A 19,399-nucleotide genomic window follows, 5' to 3' on the forward strand; every position below is an offset into this window, starting at 1 on the left:
GAAGTGTTCCCCACTCTCTTTATTGTTTCCTTGTTCTACAGATGACACCAGATTTTTAAAGACATTTTAGTGCAAAATGCAGTCCTTTGCCTTTTTTTTTTTTTTTTTCCAGAGATGACACAATACTCTGTACACCTGAGAGGCTCCATTACTTGCATTTTGTCTAGTCAGGTGAAGTCCTAGTCAGCCTTTGGGTACCTGCACACTCTTGGGCTTCTCTGTGGAGGCAAGACCACTAACACTTCCCCATATCACCCAGACATTGTAAGAGAGTTGTAAGGCGACACCGCAGAGAACGCCGCACACCATGGAAACCAGTGAAGCCGTTACCCATAGTCCCACGCCTCAGGCAGGCCGGGCCCCCAGAGGAGTCTGGCCAGGAGCAACTGCTGCTGAGCGAACGGCCTCCACGGGCCGCCACGGACCGCTGCGGCCCGCCCGTGAGGCGGCGCTGGGCGTTTTCCGCAGGGAGAGCGTGCGGGCGGAGCAACAGCCACCCACCGCCCCAGGGCCTTGTAGGCCGTGTTTCGAGGCGGCCGGGCACTCAGCCGCCCGCCCAAGAGCTCCGGGAGCGGTCCGCAACACCTCCGTGCCGGTGAGAGCCGTGCGTGGGTCACCGGCAGCGGTGATCGACGCAGGCGCGCTGGGAGCGGCGGCGAGCGGGTGGGGAACACTCCCTCCCCTCCTGTCGCAGTTTGGGCGCCTCAGTGCGCCTGCGTGCCTGCGCGTCAAGGGGGGGCTGGGGGGTGGGTGCGAGGGCAGGGCGGGGGAGGAGGAGAAGGAGGAGGGGGAGGAAGAGGGCGGGGCCAGGCCCTGTGTTTTGAACGGCTCGATGAGGGTGGCTCACTATTTGGCAGGAAGGTGAGGAGGCCTCTATCCTGGCGGTGGAGCTGGCATAGGGAGAGGGGATCCAAATGTGGCAGAGGCGAGCTAGAGGCAGCGGCGGCGGAGGGGGGCAAACGAGACAAGGGAAGCGGCCGTCCCCGTTGCCGCCGCGGAGCAGCTGAGCGGCCTGGCAAGGAGGGGGGCTGCGGCTGCGCTGGCACCCCCCCGGGACGCCGGCCTCGCAGTCCCGGGCGCCCGTCCCGCAGGCAGGTGAGCGAGCGGCGAAGACGGGGGAGGGGAGGGGGGAGAGCGCAGCCCGTCGCGCCGCCCTTGGCCTGGCCCGGCCCAGTACCCGGCAGAGCCGGAGGGAGTCGCTGTAGGGGGAGCCGAGCCGGAGCTCCCAGCCGAGGCTCGCCTCGCCTCCCCTGCCCTCCCCTCCCCCGGGGCTTACATTCTGTACCCACCCGCGGCGTCCCGGTCTCGCGCCCCCCTCTTCCGCCGCCCGTCCCGCCCACGCCGCCCGGCTCAGCAGCCCACCCGGAAGCTGTGGGGGTCTCGGGCGCGTGTTGCCTTCTCGGCCCTCCCGTCTTCGGGAGCGCCACGGCTGCCTGGCAACCACCACCCTTCCGGGCCCCGGGAGGTTCCCGTTTTCCCTTGGCAAGGGCCCCTCTCAGCAGCCACCCTCCGTCCCCTGCCGGAGGGAAGAGTTTTGGGCCGCTACTCTTCTCCCATCCCCCTATCGTTAACTTCTGCGGAGCTATTGTATATGGACTGGGGCCCGCCGAGGGGCTGCCTTCGGATCAGCCTTCCCCTGGTAGCGCACGCAGGGGGAGGTGGAGGCGGGGTGAAGCGTGCCCCAGTCCGGCGCCCCCGCCGCGGAAAGCTGTTCAAAGGGGGCGTGAGCACGGTGTCGGCGCGGCCGGGCCGGGTGACGGGCGCGGGGGGAGCAGCCGCCCCGGGCTGTCAGCGGCAGGGCTGCGGGCAGCGCTGCCGCGGTATGAGGCACCCGGGAGCGCGCGTGAGTGTGCGCGAGTGTGTGCGCGCTGCGCTGGCGCTGCGCGGGGATCCTTTGTCTGCTGGTGCTGCTGCTTCCCCTCCTCCCTCCGCCCTCCCTCCCTTCCTTCCCCCTCTCTGTGCCTGCCTCTCCTCTCTGCTCGCCTTTCTTTCTCCCGCCCTGCGTTTCCCTCTCTCCCAGACTCCAAGCGCTGCTGCAGCTGCAGGTTTGTAAATACTGGACCAACACACACACAACATGGCTGACGCTCGCCCTGCTCCGCCACCAGGGTCTCCGCCTTCTCTCTCTGTCTCCGCTGCTTAGCCTCTCCTCCGTTTAGGCTTTTGTTTCTTCCCCTCCCCCTTCATCTCCCATCCAAAAAAAGGAGGAAAAACAATTCACCCTCCTTATTGCGCGCATGGCGGGATTTCAAGGGTAAGGATCCTCGCTTTGGAAGCTTTCTCCTTTCGTTTTGCTGTTTACAACAAAATGAAACCTAAAGACCGAAAGGGATTTGGGAACCTGGCAAGGCCTGGGGCGAGGGAGGAAGGGAGGGCGGGAGGGGGGAGGTGGGTGAGCCCCGATGAGAGAGGCTTGATTGGAATGTGCGTATCTTTTCTTTTTTTTGGGTGGGGGAGGCTGATGCACCAAAGTGCTGGCAGAGATGAAATACCGTGTTGCACTTGCAGAGGATGATCTAGGGCCGTTTCTTTCATTTCGTAGTTAGGTGTAAGGTATCAACTCAGCACAGTCACATTAAAAAAGACCTGAACTAGTTATGTCAGAATAGGCATTGTGTAGGTTAAAAGCGTGGCATATCTTTTTGGATTTCTTTGCATTTCCTGTATTTCCTTGTCAGTATCTTAAACAGCTCACAAATCATGGGGATATAAAACTGGAATTACCTCTTGCCAGGTCTTTGTGTTGCTAGTTTTCTGTCACAGATTGATTTGCCCTTGTAATGACAGCAGCACAATTCAAAGCATTTCCTTTTTGCTAAAAGGAGCGCGCCCGCTTCTCATATTCCTTTTTTTGTAAAAAAAGGCATGGCATTGTGAACTTAGGCGAGCTGCCAAACTAAAACAAGACAGCATGCTCTGACCTCTACTAGCGCAAGGCAAATGCTCAGTTCAATACCCCCAGCCTCAGTTTTTCACAGCACCCTCTTCCGGCTTTGATGAGTGTTACATTTTTTTTTTTTTTGCCTGCTTATGACGTAAAACCAAAATAACGTTTGAAGGTAATTTACTGAACGTATTAAGTGATCTGACGTGGAACAGGTTTATATCTAGGTTGTAACTTAAGGGTGAATGCTGAAGGTGCAAAGACATGATTTATATGGTTTCCTAGACTGATTAATTCATAGTTAATGTTTCGTTTTTCAAAGATTGTGTTTAAAGATGCAGCCTTTATTCAGTCATATACACATGGATAGCCATAGCTTCTGTTAATATCCGAGCACTGCCCTAAAGTGAGGGACTTCCTATCTCTGTCATCTTTGGCTACTTCGCTTTGGAAGTTTCTAGTGGAGAAGCACTGCCATATCATAATCGTACACATTTTACTGAAATAGAAATAAATACTACACTTTAGTCCTAGAATTAACTATCGTATGTTAATACTTCTGCTGCTTTTTCCATCCCCATTAGCATGCATTGAGTGACTAGAAGTGAGGAGAAAATAATTTGGCATAATGAGTTTACAACAGCATAAAATTTGAGGAGTCATCCAAGTTACAAGATCATTTTGGAATGTGTATCTACATCATGGCTGCTGAGCCAACTGTACTGCTTCTAGATGGAAAAGTCTGAGCAAAAGTCTGTAACTTGTTACATCAATAGATCTCTGCAGCAGTTACTTTTTACTGCGGGTTTAATGTTTTTGTTTGTTCTGTTGGAGTTTTTTGTTGGTTTTTTTTTGGTGGGTTTTTTTGTTTGTTTTATTAACCTGAAGACAGTATTGGTAAAGCCACCAATACCATGAGTTAGGCATTCATTGTGATAGTCACCAACTTTTGCAATTATTGCTCTCTTACTCTGTGAATTGCACTGAGGTATGCAGCTCCTCCCTCAGAGTAGGTCTTTGGATACTTAAGTTGATTCTTCATCTGAAGAGCAAAATGAAATAAAAATATGCCATCCTCAAGGCATCCATTTAAATAACAGATTGCTTAAAAGCAGGCATGTTTAACGCTGGTATCTTGCAGTTTTGTTGCTAGAACTAGAAATTTACTTTATAAAACTCAGGTCTACTTTAGTACCTTCCTGCAGTTTTTTTCTGTATAGCATCTGTGCTATTGCTTGCAGTTTTATTCTTTTCTATGAAACCAGAAGATGTTTCTTTTTGTCTTGGTTGTGTTAATTTGGTCAAAGATCAAGATTGTGGGTCTTCATATGCCATGAGAAGCTGATCTGGTTGAAGAACTTGACACATCTTTGTGTCTTTGTTACCACTAAGTGAAAACACTCCAGTGTTTTTGCCATTGTGGGCAATGGTTGTCTGTGTTCAACCCAAATAAAAAAAGATTGTACTAGTAAAGTCTTGTTTTCCAAAACAGTTTACTTTTTCATGTTTGACAGCAAAGCTGAGGAAGAACATGGTTACAAGAAACACAGTCTAAGCAATCAGCTTGCTGGAAGATGTTAAAAATTGGTGAAAGAAGAAATACTGTTCAGTGAATCTTTGATGAAGTAAATTATGACCCAGTGTAGTTTAAGTATTTATGAAATTACCAACTAAAATATAAAGTACTAAAGGTAATACAGACTGTTAGTTGATCCTATTCTTCAATATGCACATATTCTCAGTTTGGGTAACATTCTTCCATTGACTTCTTACCCTGTGTCTTTCCTTGCTGTCCGTTGCCAAGCTGCACTCTTTGACGTGTTCAGATCTGTAAACATCTAGCTGATGCAATAGCTGTTTTGAAGTGTTATTTTTTAATGTAATGCATACTTTGCTTAATGTTTGACAAATGAAAGATTTTCAGTATGACTCTGTTTTCTGATGAGAACAAACTGTCTTTTTATTTTTTTTTTTTAATGAATTCTGCTGTTATAAATCTTTTGTGTTTTCATTTTGGTTTTCCTTGCCTCCTTTCTTTCCTTAGGTATTAGAAAGATTGATCTTGACTTCTTGATGGTAAGACATGAGAATATGTTTTTGTAGGTGACTGAAGGTGAAACAAAGTGGTTTAAAAACCATCTTTCAAAATCAGTTCACTGAAGGTGAACTGAGAGAATCACTATCATGGAAAGTTATTTCCTGTTGTATGATTAAATAGCATGTTTCTCATACCAGGTGTGAGAGATTTATTTGGTGTGTTGTTTTTCTCGTCTTCCTTCTCTTAGTACTTTTCAGAGTTCAGTGGTTTTATGACTGAAAGGCAGATGCTTATCTTTCTTCCTTGACACTGGTTTTCCTAGTGAGTACTTTCAAGATGTGTCTACTTTCTATCCAGAAGAGTGGAGAATGTGACCTTCCTGTTGTAAATTGCAGACTGCATCCATTTGTATCTCTGACATAGATAAGTGAGTTCTTTGCAACAGTGTGGTTAACTGGTTTGTATTTATCTATGAACAGTTGATTATAAAGGCAACTGTTCAACCTCATCTAAAGAGTGATGAAATAATTTAATTAAAATTTGCTGCTTTTGCCATGTGGTGGTTGCAGTTAGCTTTCCACTGTAGCGTAAAAAGTGAATTTGGTGATGTCATACAGAATTCAGGAGATTAATTGATTTGGCTATCAGGTTGTTGAGAGTAGTTCTGTTAAATCCAGGGTATCTTAGTATGTTTATTTCCTATAGTGTATGTTGTGAAACCACCATAAATCTATGCCATATGAGGTCTTGTTTGACTTGCTTATGTGGAAACTTCGTTTAGATGGTTCCACAAAATGCTGAACTGTATAGAAATTGTTGTGATTACCTGTGCTGACTGCTAGCCTTTGTAGTTACTCTGAGGTGGTTGAGATGTTGAAATATTTTCTGGGTTTTTTTGGTAGTGTGGTGGGTTTTTTTTGTTGGTTTTTTTTTTGTTTTGTTTTGTTTGTTGTTTGGTTGGGGTTTTTTTTGTTTTTGTGGGGTTTTTTTAGGTGCTTGCAGAGTCAGACTTAACAACAGTATGCTATAAGCACTTACAAGTAGATTTTTGCAGTCTTTTTGATAAGACTGTAAAGGTTATAAACCCCATAGAGCTGATTAGCCCTTGCCTTGGCTTTTTTGTTTGCTTGCTTGGTTTATTTGTTGCTTTGTTTTAGGATGGGTTATCTTTGTTTATTTTATTTGTTTATTTTTAATATTATTATTGAATGTTCCAGTATGGTATTCAGTGTCTGGATCTACAAATACTGGGGAGAGTAGGTTCTTGTCTCAAGAGCAATTCTATGTGTTTCTGGTTTGTAAGTACTTAACACAGAACGACTGCTGAACTTTGATTTCATTTCTATATGGTCGTTTGAGCAAAATTGAATTGTATAATTTTGGTTACTCCTTTATTGTATTTTCCCTCAGTTTTCCAATTCTCATGTTGCTGTTTTACAGTGGCTTTGCATAGGGAGAACATTTTTATCGTGGTGACTAACTCTTGAGTCTCCTTGCTGTCTTTGAACTCATCGCTTCCACTTCACCACTTCTAGTCCAGCTGGACACAGGTCCTATGCTCTGACTTCTTGTAGCTGGTAGCCCCCTTCTAATAATGCTCAGCTTGAATCCTGAGATCTCGATCTTTGTAAAATAACTATAACTTTGGGGGTAGCCTGTTAAGGTCACAGTTCCTTCTGAATATATGTACCTCAGAGGCTCCCCCCCATTTATGTTGCTTTCGTTCTTCTAGGTTCATGTTAGATCAGAACAATTAATTAATACCAGGAGCGTTTATGTGTTTAACCTGTTTTAAGATTACTAGACTTACTTGATTGTGAGGTGTGACGCTACCTTTAATGTACCACTGATGATGCTGCTTAGGCTGATGCTGCATTAGCCAGGCATAGCCAGTCCCCCCAAAAAAGAAAAAGCAGTAAGATTGACTTTTTTTCCAGTGATGTTTTTGACTTGTCCTAAAGCTTAGGAAGTTGTTCTAGCTGGTCTGTGCCATTATGCCAAGGTCTGCAGAATTTCAGTTATCTAGACTTAAATTTTAGTCCCTTAAAGGAATATTTTTTGACAACTTTTATTAATTCAATTTAAATATAAAAATTAACTTTGATAGAGCCTAATCTCTTACCTTAAATGGGTAAGAACTAAAAGATTTATTAAATGTCAGACTTCTGGCCTGGTATTTATTAAAATCAAATAATTACTCTGTTGCAAAACGCATTGTTCTGATTCTTTGTTCCCTGCACAGAAGGGAACATACTTCTCTAGTACACATAACAAAGGTAGTTTGAGTCCATTTTATAATCTTGTTTGCTGTTGAGATTTTTAAATAGGGAACACTTCAGCTGTCTAGATTTAATGTAAGTGTTGTGAGCTGAGTAGCCTAGAAGAAGGCATGTCCTAGAATAGTTCCCCAGTGACATTTGTTCAGAATTTTCTTGATAACCTTTTCCAAATGCCTTGACAAACATAATGTCTGCTAAAATTCAGTGCAGTGCTTATGCTTTAATCATGCAAAGGTTAAAATACCTATCATAGACTGGCAAGTATTGTGTCTGTTCTTCTGCACATCTAATTTATCTCTGTCTTTCAGCTTGGACTGTAAAAGCATCTGCAGATTAAGTGTCATTAAATTTTCTATGAATGAAAAAACTAAGGAAAAAAAACCTTGGAGGATGTAGATCATGTAACTTAGCCAACTGTCTTCCAAATATAATTGTGTATGTCTGTATGATTCTGGATAATCACTTGCCTGCCCTGTTTCATAACCATGTGTGTCTTAGGCAGTGATTTGAATGTGAAAGTGAAAGCAGAATTGGAGAATATATGTTAGAAATTAATTTACTACTTCCTTCTCAAAATCTTCAGTTGAAGAGAGCTTTATTAAACAGATATAACTACTTCTTTCTTCATTAATCCCCTTCAGAAGTTTTTGATCTTAATGGTGAAAGATGACCCACAAATTCATTAATGGTTGTTTTCTCATCAGTGGAAATGCAGTTTTGTGAGCTGTGATAGGCCTAAATCCATGCCTTGACAAAAGTATCTTAAAAAAATAGCGTAACAGTAAATTCTGACTTTCATAGGACTTCATAGAAATCTGCTAAGTGTTTTTAGGGTTAAGGAACATGTAGGTGTTTCATGTACATGGAAACACGGATTGTTGGATACTTACATGGTTAACATCTTGTTGGTAGGGTGAAGGAGTGTTCACAGTGCCTGTCCTCAGAGTTATCTCTCTCTACTGCAATAGGGAGGAGGGAGAGGATTCTCTAGGAGTGAATAAGAAGAGAAACCTATTTTAGTCCCTAGACTGCAGGAGTACACTTAGGGTGAATTGCATCTGTCCATCTTCTGTACCTCCATTGTGTCAAAAAAAGCACATTTTATTGTTAGTTGCCAGCCATAAGACAGAAAGGGCTGTCTTCTGGTTCATATGCTTTTCTTGCTGTTTAAGTTGAGGGGAGAGATCCACTCCTACCCTCAGTTACACCTGTAGTGTGCATAGAGGGATGAGACAAATTTATGTAATTTTCTATCACTAGGAACATGTGGTTAATTAATAATGTATGGAAAGTACATTTTTGAATGGTAATTTTTTGTTGTGACCTTAGTGAGGATCTAGGGGTGAAGGAAGTATTGTATTACAGCTAATTTTAGGCTAGATGCTTGAAGAATGGAATTTATAAGGGTTCATTTGAGGTATTTTTTAAATTTTCTGCATATGTATAAAATTAATTGAAAAAGTTGGGAGGGTGTAAGACTTTGCTGTGAATAACCTTCCTAGGTTTTCAGTCATAATAAAGTCTCTAAGCATGTTTCTGGGAGCCTTCATATTTGTTTGTGTGTGGCTGAAGGTTAAATATAATGCAGGGCTCAGTTTAAAAGGCAGAGATGTTGTTGTCCTTGTGTGTGCTCTGCTTTTCTGTAGGACAGACTTCTAGAAAGCCTCTCCTGCTTTTATGGGTAAGTATACCCTGTCTTCTGAGATCCTGTTTTCATTGGAAGATTCCTCATTTTTTCACTTCTCGAATTACTGTTTCTTCCCTTTTCTGTTTCTCAACTGAATGGACTCAACCTTGTTTAGCCCTCTCAGCAAGTAACATACAAGGGATGTAAGGTTTTGGTTTGGGGTTTTGTTTTTGGTTGGTTTTTTTTTGGGGGGGGGAGGGGTGTGTTCATATTACCATTACCTAGATTGATACAGAATATCAGCAAATACTACTGAATGTTTGTTAGGACATCTAGTTCTAGTTAGATACAAAGCTTTCTAAAGAGAAAATTACATTATGAGGCTAAAAAGAGAAAAGTCTACTTCTATCTGTTGCTCTTAATTCTCACTGAAGTCCTATCTGGATTAATTTCTCACTTCGTTCTCATTCGTGCTGCATACACCATGATTTCAAAGCAGGGGTTTTGATGAGAGCTTATTATCAAAGTCTGAGAAAGGAAAACATGTTTGCTGGTTTGGTAGGAAATGAGATTCCAAGGTGGTCCTCATTCTTAGTCTTGACTCCTTTCTTGACATCATTTTGTCGCCATTCTGCTACTATAGAACAAGGGTAATTCAGTGTCTGAAGGCAGCTGTTTCTGAGCAAAAATTGTCATACACTCACATTAATGCAGGTGTTCTGTTAAAGTACTTTTTTTTCCACAGTCCAATATGTGACTTTCAAAATAACTTGAAATAGTTCCTCATCTTAAGTACTTCAAGATCTTTGGATTGTTTTCATGAGTATGTTTAAAAAGCACCAGCAGTATCTGTGTTGGTCTGTTTTATTCCAAGGTCTCTACTGCTTTTAGGGGTAGTCCCTGATTTCACAGCTTGGTTTTTCTCTCCCTGTTGTCCTCCACCCCTTTATTTCTACCCTTAATGCAAGATGTGTTGTATTTTCAATCAGAAGTCTGAAAGGCCTGCATGTTAGCAAAGAAGATACCATGTAATGGCACAATGCTGATGGTTCTCATATAGAAAGAAGTATGATTATCAGTTTAATAAATTGTCATTGTCCTTGTTGGTGAATCTAGTATTGACTGCAGTATTTAAATTACTGGTATTACGAATCTCTGATGTCTTTTCTATACAGCTATATTGCTCTTTTATAAGTAACAGTTTTTGTTTTAATGTACTGTTATTTCACGGACCATGCAAATTTACAAAAACAGTCAGCTGTACCTAAAGCTTGTAATACAATGAATTTTGCTTTCAGTGCCTTGCTGTTACTGCATATTACAGCTTTGACATCTGATGGGCTATTCACCATTTACATTGTAGACAGTAAGTGAATATACTGCAGTTCCCTGAAAAATTAAGATCACATTATGGGTTAGTAGCCATAATAAGAGACTTACCATTCTTAGCAGCAAATGCTTCCACTTAAGTCATTTACATTTCCAGTGTGAACAGTTACTTAAGTGCGTTTGTATGAGAACTGTTTTAATCTAAGTTAAAATGGCTGAAGGTGAAGAAAATAAGTAATTTTGTTCATGACTGGTTGCTCAGCTTTTTCAAGATGCAGATTAAAAGCAAGTGATAATTTTTCCAGAGTCCTTTTTCCATGTATTGTTTTTTCTGATCATTGCAAAGATAGGATGAAAATTATTACTGGTTCAAATTGTGTAATTTAAGCTTTTCTTAAAATCAGGTGCATAGGGAGAAAAATTCGTATGCTTCGAGTTTAGGGTCTCTCTGTGATCATGCTTTAGTTTGAAAAATGTTACTGTTTACTCTGTCACTATAGTAATTCCTAACAAATGTCCATTTTTTTATTACTAGAGGAGACCTTTGTTTGACCAATAACTTCACTCTAGTGCTTCCCCTACTGTTACTTGATTTGAGACCTACATTTTTTATCAGAGAAGAGGCAGTAGTATTTGTGTCCAGCAGAGACTCAAGTTAATACGTCTAATTCATTAAACACTGTTTTGATTGTAGTTACTGTGGTGTTGATTATGGGGGAAGTTTTAGACATATATTTCTGAAAACCATGAGTAAGTGGCTCATAGTATAGCTTATCATATTTTTAGTTGTATGCAGAGCTAGCATAAATAGCTATTTCTAACCTGGTTCCTCAAATTGTTTTGTGGCCCAGCTTTTTTAAGTGCTGAATTGCTACTTGTTTGTCAATAGCCTTATTGGCTACTTAAATTTAGATTCATAACCATTAAATTTTTACTTTTTTTCTGTTATAGGTTGTCCTAATAAGAATTTATAAACCTCATACATTTTTGTCTGACTTTAAAACTGGTTTTGCTGTAGCACAAGTCTAAAGGATTGATGTGTGATTACTTGGCTGACCTTCCCCTCACAATGTTTTTGGTGTCTTCTGGCCCTCTCCACCAAGTTGGTGGCCTGATGTTGCTCATCTTGAAGACAAATAATGGTTATGTTATGAGTAAATTATAAAACGGCTGCAGAAATTGGGTGCAAACCTTAAGAATCAGTGATCATTAAAGCAGGAACTTTGGCTTCTGAATGCAGGAGACAGAATACATTCTTCACTGTGGGACTTCATTAATAAAGGTATAGAAACATGCTGCATTAGAGAGGGAAAGAAATGTTTCAATTATGTCAGCAAAATATTTGGTCTTGCAGAACTAACTGATGTCACATTCTTAAGCTTGGCTTAGGAAAATATTTTAATTCTGCTTATTTTGAATTTATTGTTGCTGTGGCATCTTCTCAGTGTGCTAGGCTCTAAGGTCTTGGAACACATATCCAAGAATAATGAGTTCCTTATGCTCCACAGACTGCTAGTAAGATAATAAGCTTGAAGGTGGTCTGTCAAATGGTAGCTCTTTTTATCTTTGCCTTTAAAAATAGGGTAGAAAACTTACATTCCCTTGATGCTGGAAGTAGTGTCTGTATAGCAGCATTTGTGTACAATGTCTGTACAGCAGAGTTACAAGCCTGGATTGTTGAGAACTGGCTCTCATACACTTCAAATGTCCCTTAGAAAGACCAGCCAGCCTGAGACAGGAACTCAAGAGATTGATTTGCCACAGTTAGTTAACCTAATAGACATGGCTAAGTGCACTAACGTACCACTCCATTACCTTCTAACAGCAAGGTTGAGTATGTTTGCCCTGGGCTTGTTCTTCCAGAGTGTTTGGGTGATTCCTTTGACTTTGGAAGACACCTGTCTTTGTTACCAAACCAAACTGAGTAAACTTGCTTACAGTCATAATACATTATTTGGGTCAATTCCATCTGTAAGAGCATGAGTAAGGACAAAATAGTTGCATTATAAAACTATTTGCGTATTTGCAGTTACCATGGAATTGTGCCTGGTGCTGCTATTGTATCCTGGGCAGTGCTTAGTTTTGTGCGTATGTTTTTTAGACTCAGGGAGTTGGATGGTGGCTACTATCAACGAGAAGCTAAGCCACTTCATATTTGCCATGGTGCAGAAGTGTGCAGCTCAAGGCAATTACAGCAACCTGTGACAACTTGTTACCCTGGTGTCTGTGCATGTCCATGCCTTGTGGTTAGCTGCAAAGCAATTTGCAGTAGGCAGTAAAGTTACAATGAGTTAAAATTTACCCTTGGATGAAGGGATGCAAGAAGGTTCCTCTGGCTTTGAATAAGTACTCAATCTATTCAAATTTTGTATAAAGCATGGAGGGCTGTACATTTATTAAGTGGTTAATTGGCAAGTTGGAAAATACACAAGGTTTAGTCAATGAGTAGTTTTGCATTGTCTTGTGAGAGGAATTATGTGGATGCTTTAGAAAGTCATTTTGCTTCAGAGTTCTGGTATATTGTGTAAAGCCACAGGAAAAATTGTAGCAATATGGTGAAAAGAAAATAAATCATATCTTAATGTTCTTAAGTAAGTGATAAACCTTACCACTGTTTTTAAAGCTCCTTGGCCGAACTCACAGCTGTTTATTTAGATTCTGTAGCAGAACAGTTGCTTGAGGAAACAAGTAGATTATAGCTCTAAAACAACTCTTTAAAAATGTTCTGTGCATGTGTCTATAGTTCTGGTACTAAAGGTGTGCATAATATGGCAGTAATGGGATTTATTTTTTTTCTTTCTTTCCAAAATCAGGTTTTCTGGGACAGAAGGACCGAAAGGCTTGTGTATAGATAAATGTGTCACTTGTGCTTCTCAGCTGTTGGAAAGAAAATAGACTATAAACTGTTTTTTATTTAAAAGCCTGTACATGAATTAAAGTTGGACTTGGACTTTTATATTGATAAGCACATTGCGTTTTTTTAATGAAGGTGCTTCAAGTTCATTTGGCATTGATAAGTTCTCTTAGTCCTCCTTTAGCTTGATTCCTATCCAGAAGAACAGCCACTGTGTGTTTTTAATATGAAACTTTAGACCCAATTTTTTTTATTATTGTGTTCAATTTTAGGTATGTGTCCTGGGTTCAGCTGTAACACAGTTTTTTGTGGGTTTTTTGCTTCTTCTTAGTAGCTGGCACAGTGCTGTGCTTGCGACTTTAGCCTGAGAACAACGCTGATAACAAAGTTTTTAGTTGTTGCTAAGTAATGCTTACCCTGATCAAGGACTTCAGTTTTATGCTCTGCCAGTGAGGAGGGGCATAGGAAACAGAGACAGGACACTTGACCCAAACTAGCCAAAGGGATATTCCATACCACAGCATGTCACGCCCAGTATATAAACTGGGGGGAGTTACCCAGAAGGGATTGTTTGCTGCTTGGTTCAGGCTCTGTATTGGTCAGCAGGTGGCGAGCAATTGCATTGTGCATCACTTGTGGTTTACTGTTTTCCTTTTTCCCTTTTAGTTTCATATTCTTTCCCCTTGTTATTTCCCTCATTATTATTATTAGTGGCAGTAGTAGTTTTGCGTGATACCTTAGTTACTGGACTGTTCTTATCTCAACCCATGGGGTTTCAGTTCTTTTGACTCTCCTCCCCATCCTTCTGTGAGCTTGGGGAGGAGGGGAAAAAGGTGGAGAGTGAGCGAACAGCTGAGTGGTTCTAAGTTACCAGCTGACCTTAAACCAGGACTGTATGTATTTTTTGGACTAGCATGGGAAAGAAAGAATTACTCAGAGGGCAAGCATAATTGAAAAAAGTCAGTGAGTCCTTCAGCCAACTATTACTGAATGTGGTTGTGACATTGTGAAGGTGGGAGGCAGATAAAATAAGAGACTATTACATTTATATCAGTTTAATTTTAGACAAATGCCAACATTACTGTTGATAAGCCCTGAAAAGCAGAGTAAACCTGCCAGGCTTTCTGGAATAAATCTTTGCAGAACTTAACTTTCTAATGTTTTCTGTGATTTTTATGTATTATGTTGTCTTTTCCCCTGAAACGTGGGGGGAAATTCAGAAAGCTATATTTGTTTAATGTGAGACGAAACTTCAAACCTGTAACTGAAAATAACATTTTTTTGTCATTATGCATTCTGGATATGGCATGTGTTTATCATTATGATTCCAAATCACTTTTACCTCATAAATTTTGTTATTCTTTTATTTTGTCACTTCAGTCTATCAGTAGTTGGGTTTTTTTGCCTGTGTGTGTTGATGACTAGCAGTCTTCCCTTTCAGGCAAAATCTTATGCCTATTGTTAATTGTAACCACCAGCTGATGTATTCATAGCTTGTCTAGTGAATGTGTAGTGCTATCACTGTCACTTACTTCTAATCAGCCCATATGACTTGAGGTTTAGTATTTAAAGATCAGTGCTCTTGCGAGGCAAATTCTGTAACCTCTGATGTACAGTTCTTTAGTTGTGGGTTATAGGTGTTTTCTGGCCTTTTTTTTCTTTCTCTGAAGAACTCTAGGAACATACATAGCTGCAAATTACTAAACATAGTGAAGTGGGCTTTGATCGGAGTTTCCCAAACTGTTTCCAGTTGATTCAGAGACCCAAGCAATGGGAGAATCCTTGATCTGTTGAGCTGGACCAGCTGAGATGATCACCTTTGCAGGCACACCTGTCCATTCATCAAAGGATGGTGGAGAACTTTAAAAGCCACTGGACAGAGGTGAGCTAATTAAACTGTATTGGTCTGCATAGTGTATCCACTAATGAAACTTCTTACTTCCTTTTATATGAAAAGTGAAGGATGAAAAATGTAGTAGAAGTACACCTTTCTTCTGATAAAAGCAAAGTTAGTCATTGTCTTTCTTCTTCTCAAGTCTTTTTTCTTTTTTTTTTTAATTCCACAAATGAGAAAAACTAGCTAGCCTCTGACTAGCTTATTTGGTAGCATCAGGGGAGGAGGAGGAGTCAATGTTACATATCTGTACTTCCATAGCTATTGCAAAAATCACTCAGTGTATCATGTACATGCTGGTGTGGCAGAGGGTACATGCTATGCAAGTTCCTAAAGTTCAGGGAACTGTAATTTACTGGTTATACCCAACATAAAACTAAATATAAAGGTGGTTTTTGTGTTGCTTTCACTTCAGTGACTTCTATCCCTGATACGTAAATAAGGTTGCAACTTGAAAAAATTTTGTGGAGCTGTGCTGGAATGTTTTCTTGACAAATATTCACAGATCTTGCTGAAGGATAATATGTCTAATTACTTTTTTGGGGGTTGTTTTTTTTCCCCCCTTTCTGTTGTGGCAAAGGGTGAGTCTTTCTCCAGTTCTTCTCTGAGCAGTTTAAACAGCATGAATTGCAAAATGGGTTGGAATGATGCAAATCTGTCTGCAGTTATATATAGGGATCCTTTACTTTCTGTTGAGTTTACATTAGCTTCAAGTAACTGCCAGTCTTTTTTAGGAAACAGATTTTGAAAAACCTATAGTGAATTGTCCCACATCTGTGATTGTTTTGCGCATTAGAACTAATAAGCTGCATTTCATTGTGACCTAAGGGTTGAGAGGTGTCCAGTCAATGACTGCCATTAAAAGCCTGTGAGGACAAAATGGCAGAGTTCTTGCTGTTTAAGTTCATTGGGTTAATCTTTTTTGTCTGTGTACCTGATGCAGGTTTTGAGTTACAGTTACAGACACTTATAATGTTTTCATGTGTTTGTGTATACCAGATTGCTTGTGTGGAAACTTGTCATTATCTCATCATTATTTACTAGTGTTTTAAAAAGAACCCCAAAAAATGCACTATTTTTGCTCCATAAGGATCTGTAATTGGTTACAAGAGCTTTTGTGAATTTTGAGAGAGGAAAGTATGTATTATCTTAGAATTGTTTTTCTAAATACAGTCAAGTATTGTGAGGGAATTATATCAAGAACAGAGATTGAGGATAATTTTTTTTTTTTCATTTTTGTCAATCAGCTGGCCTTCAGATAAAAGAAAACAAACAACAACAAACACTAATACAAGACCAGTATAAGAAAAAAAATTGTAGTGCACACTGAGAGGTATTTTTCATTAGGAAGGTTAGTTTCTTCAGTGGTAGAAGATTCTTGAAGGCGTAATGGGTTACATGGTCTGGAAAGTTCTGATAAACCGTTCTTAGCATGTTATTGGGTTAATTTTCATTCAGATTCCATTGGTGAAAATGGAATTGTGCTTATGAAATCTGAGAGAATAATTTTTAAGCTTCACACTTTCAACACAAGAATGGAAAGTAAAGAGGAGTAGTAAACACAAAACTTTGTAAATAATATGCATTAGCTATAATCAATTAAACATACCATCAAGGAACCAGGTTAAAATACATGGTCATTTTGAGAACCTTTTATTTAAGACGTTCTTCTCAAAAAAAAAAAAAAAAAGCTAATGTTTTATAAGCCACATGAAGAGAGTTGTAATAGTGGGATAATCTCATCTTGCTTTGAGGGCTAGGGTTATCATCCTAGTAGGTCACTGGACTGCCTGTGTATTAGTAGTGTTTGTAACAGAAGAAATAAAATTCACCAACTTGTCAGTGAAGTTGTAATTTTATTGCTTATGCTCTGGGGAATTAAGGAAAGAGAAGGCAGAAATGTTTCTTCTCAAGCAAGCTTTACTTTTGCAGCAGAGACATAAGCTCAGTCCCCAACTCTGTTAATACAAAAAAGCATCCCTTTGTAATACTTTTAACAGAATCAGGATCGCATTAAATCACACACACTCTTGTTTTTTTTTCTTGCTTGAGTGTTACACTGGATTAGTAGGGGACCTCAGGAGTGGAGCTTGATTCCAGCCAACTTTACAGGTGGAAAGATTTTAAATGTAATGTAAACGTAAAGTTTGAAAATATATGATTGCCTAAGTTGGGAGTTGTAATGGGTGATTTGGAGAACCTTTCAGCATTGACATTAAAACCTACAAAAGTTAGCTTTTGTTTTAGAGGACTAGGAAAGCTCAGCCTTATGTGTGACTGTTTTGTAGGGAGGTACAACTCACATGTCTAAGGCTGAATTACAATAATTTATTTTATTTTAAATCAATGGTTCCTGTCATTGCTGGTGGAACTAGTTACCGTGAGGAATACTTGTGCTTCTGAAGGCCTTCTAGATACAGCTGTATTTGTAAAGAACATTGTAAATGTATTTTGCAATACTTAGATGCTTTTAAAAAGAGCACGAGAGAGATTCTGAGTTGCTGAAAAATTGGGCCAAGCGCTGAGTGCATTTTTCACAGCTGGAGTATTTGCCCCCTAAAAGAATATTGACAATATTTGAAGCATTTTTAATACCAGCGGTTTTGTCACAGGTTGCACACCATGTAGAGTAGGAAGTCATCTCTTAATTGTGATAGAAGATAGTGTTGCAAGTAATAAAACTGTAAATGAGAACCATACCTTCTCTTTAAAACTTCTTTAGCTGCAGAAAACATGGAAGAAACTGTTGTGTGGTTAATAGTCATATACTTGCATACTTACATTGTTTGAGCAAAGTGATGAATAGTAAGCAGGTCAGAAAGAACAATATTATGGGATTGCCTCTTGTAAAACGGAAACTTCTTCTGTAGATGGAACAGGCATGGATTTTCTGTAGATCTAGGGCTGATGGCCTTAATTAGTTTACTGACTTTAATAACAATAAAGTAGGAAAACTTTGTTCTGTCTCTAGAAATATTAGTTATGTTGCTCATTCTCAAGACTGTCCTTTGCTTATGTATGCAAAGTGCTTATGTGTCAAATGTGTCATGTGATAATTGTGTTTTGTGTTCAGCTGAAGTAGTAAAGTTCTTTGTGTGTTTAGAGCTGTTCTAAACACAGAAAGGTGAAGAGGTCATTGCAGTTAATCCGTTCTCTCTGTTGCTGTACACGGCTATGTATGCATGGATGCACATGCTTGAAATGCGTTCTGACCAGTACTAGTTTTCATTAGCTGTCTTCCTAAAAGTTTGTTGCTGAATTGTGAGTAAAATCATCTGTTTTCAGCTGCCTATTCACCCATCAAGGTAGAAAGGCTAATGAAGTTAGGGCATGAAGTGTTGAGTTTTATGTATTATAGTGGAAAAATATTGTTCTCATTTAAAGTACAAAGGCAATAGTTCGGACAGCTCAATATTTAAAAAAACCCACGTTTTCTCAAAAAGCAAGAAATTGCAGTTTGCTTGCTTATATGTGCTCTGTATTTTGCTGTTGGCTGGGTAAAACTCTTGAATATTTCAAATTATTTGACTTGTCAAATACCAGTTAGTTTTCTGATAAATGTGATACATTAATGAAGATTCAGTACTTCACTGAAATGAGTGTGAACTAAGAGCTCCCAATAAGTGAAAAAAGCATATTTACCTTTAGATTTTCATTAAGATAGCTGATCAACTGAATTTCTGCTATAGGTTTTTTACTAATTTGGATGGCCTAATGAATATAATTGTAAATGAGAGATCATTGGGTGGAAGGTGCAAAGGGACCACTGGTTCTAAAACTTTATGAAGAAACATCCATCCTCTAATAGAAGTGTGTAAGAGCTAGTCAGAATACGTTGGTGTAAGATTAGGTATTAAAAATGTTTTCCCCTTATTACATTTTGGACTCGTGGCATGGTTGTGTAGATGGGAAATGCTTCTAAAGAAGCCATCTAAGAATTCTGTGGTACTGGGGTCTGTGGTGCTGTGAGTCTGCCCAAGATTCTGTTTATGCTGGAGACTGCTCACCTTCAAATTCAGGAAGGCTTGTGGTCAATTGCTGTTGAGATGAGCCACTAGGACTCATGTCTCTTATTCTGGATGTATGCTTTAAGCTCTTTGAAATCAACTTCTAATAAAAAATCAGTCAAAATTGCTTACTTGTCTTCATCATGCTATAATTATGAAAAATAGGGTTGGGTTTTTCCCTGCAGAAAGAAACCGTACCCTTCTTGAGCCAATAGTTTAGATCAGAGAGGTGAAACTGAAGAGTACAGAGAGTATATGTATCTTTGATAAGGACATAGTATGTTTTTTACGAATTAAAAATCCCTACTGAGCTGCTAATAAAAACCTAACTCTGAACAAATAAGCACTGAGCAATTCCTGTTCATGCATATTTAGCAAAGACCCACTGGGGTTTGGCAGCAGAGCTCCCCAAGTCCTTGCATATGTTTTCTTTCTATCCAGCATTGTGTGGGCTGGGTAGCATTGCAGCTGTAATTTTCATAGTGTG

General features: G+C 40.2%; 1 protein-coding gene across 6 annotated transcripts in view; it reads left to right on the plus strand.

Moving 5' to 3' along the window:
- The first annotated feature begins 514 nt into the window (after nt 1-514).
- SPIN1 (spindlin 1) overlaps nt 515-19,399 on the plus strand; it is a 53,266-nt gene continuing 34,381 nt past the window's right edge. For 2 of the 6 annotated variants that reach the window (XM_031054178.2, XM_031054179.2), the window contains exons 1-2: nt 515-595; nt 14,762-14,893. The gene's annotated coding sequence lies outside the window, so the exon portion shown is untranslated. Of the gene's footprint in view, nt 596-816; nt 1,096-1,983; nt 2,255-14,761; nt 14,894-19,399 lie in introns of those variants that run through there. The other 4 variants (XM_034072726.1, XM_034072725.1, XM_034072727.1 and 1 more) reach the window with 3 other exon arrangements.

The sequence above is a fragment of the Melopsittacus undulatus genome, chromosome Z (assembly GCF_012275295.1).
Source record: "Melopsittacus undulatus isolate bMelUnd1 chromosome Z, bMelUnd1.mat.Z, whole genome shotgun sequence".
Lineage (NCBI taxonomy): Eukaryota > Metazoa > Chordata > Aves > Psittaciformes > Psittaculidae > Melopsittacus > Melopsittacus undulatus.